The sequence below is a fragment of the Solanum tuberosum genome, unplaced genomic scaffold (genome assembly GCF_000226075.1).
Source record: "Solanum tuberosum cultivar DM 1-3 516 R44 unplaced genomic scaffold, SolTub_3.0 scf00041, whole genome shotgun sequence".
Classification (NCBI taxonomy): Eukaryota; Viridiplantae; Streptophyta; class Magnoliopsida; order Solanales; family Solanaceae; genus Solanum; species Solanum tuberosum.
This window is the reverse complement of record NW_006238965.1, coordinates 2,296,680-2,297,932: the sequence shown is the minus strand read 5'-3', so window position 1 is coordinate 2,297,932 and position 1,253 is coordinate 2,296,680. Positions and strand designations below refer to the sequence as shown.

General features: G+C 35.6%; 1 long non-coding RNA gene across 1 annotated transcript; it reads right to left on the bottom strand.

Annotated features, from left to right (window-relative positions):
* Positions 1-325: 325 nt before the first annotated feature.
* On the bottom strand, positions 326-1,062 carry LOC102592645 (uncharacterized). The gene is made up of 3 exons (XR_366969.2): positions 1,026-1,062; positions 801-857; positions 326-409 (listed from the first exon to the last, which is right to left on the bottom strand). It is a non-coding gene; the product is annotated as an uncharacterized lncRNA (long non-coding RNA).
* Between the last annotated feature and the right edge of the window lie 191 nt (positions 1,063-1,253).

The following is a 1,253-nucleotide window of genomic DNA, read 5'->3' as shown; positions in this document are numbered from 1 at the left end:
ATGATATTTTTGGTGGTCATAGCTTTTTGAGTTATGGGACTATGTAGTCAACAAGTGACGTGTAATAATTATATAATGCAAGAACAACAACGTAGAGAGTAGTTACACAATTAGTGAAATGCATAGGAGCTGAAATAATATATGGACCTTATTTAGTTAAAAGGAGAACTCATGCAGGGTATTTAATGTATATGTACAAATTTGACAATGAACATGTATTGGAACGTGCAGACATGTTAAAGAGTGAGAACAAGGTCATAAGTCATGTTGGAACTGGTAAGCTGCATCTATGTGTCGAGGACAAGTCTAGATTTCATGCCAATTAGTAGGAAATCGAAAAGCCTTACATACCTTGCTGTACCACCTTGTAGTTACCTTGAAGTACCTTCCTTTCTTTTCAAATACTTATCTACAATAGAGTAGGTGATAAACTAGTATTAGTAGTTACTAAACATGCTTAGGAAGTCCAATCTCACTCAACAATAATGCTCGGGCAGCAAACCCGTAATTACCAAACTAAGGGTGTTCTTTCAACCCCGCCTTCTTTTATTGCATTTGTACACTACACAACTACATTTCAATATCAACAATTTACACCCTTCCTAGACATCAACCAAGTTGTCCCCAATATGTTTACACATCAACATGTCCCAAAACAGTCCTAACAATCCAACATACAATAGAGGACGTGAAACCATGGTTTCCCATCATCATCCAACGAGTTCTTATCAATAGTATACTTAAAATATCATACTTAGACTCGTGTTTAAGGAAGAACAAAGATAGGGTAGTCACTTTACCTTAATTCTTATAACTCGTTTTCTTTTAACTTTAACTCTTCAATAACTTGAGCTTCCCTTCACATAGGTCAAAGAAAAAGAGAAAAGTCTCTCAATAACAAAGGAAAGTGAGCAATTAAACTTTTGACAGATTCAGTCCTCTACTTGTTCTTAACTAATAATATGTTTATCTAGCATTCCATGAGAGAACTAGGCTAAATCCATTAGTAATTTCACTTATCTTACCTTGCAAGGGCTTGGGTTTATCCAAGAACCCTAGGAACTTCTAGTTGCTGCTATGCTTTGAAAGAGAGAGGAGAAGCTTAGAGAGAAATCTGATTTTTTTTATCTATTCTTAAAAGTGAGGAAATGGCCAGCAACTTGGGGATTATAAAGGTCTTATTTTTCCCCACCTCTTAAGTTTTAATATCAGCCACTAATTTGTCAAAGTGGTCCAAGTAGGTGATGCATCTG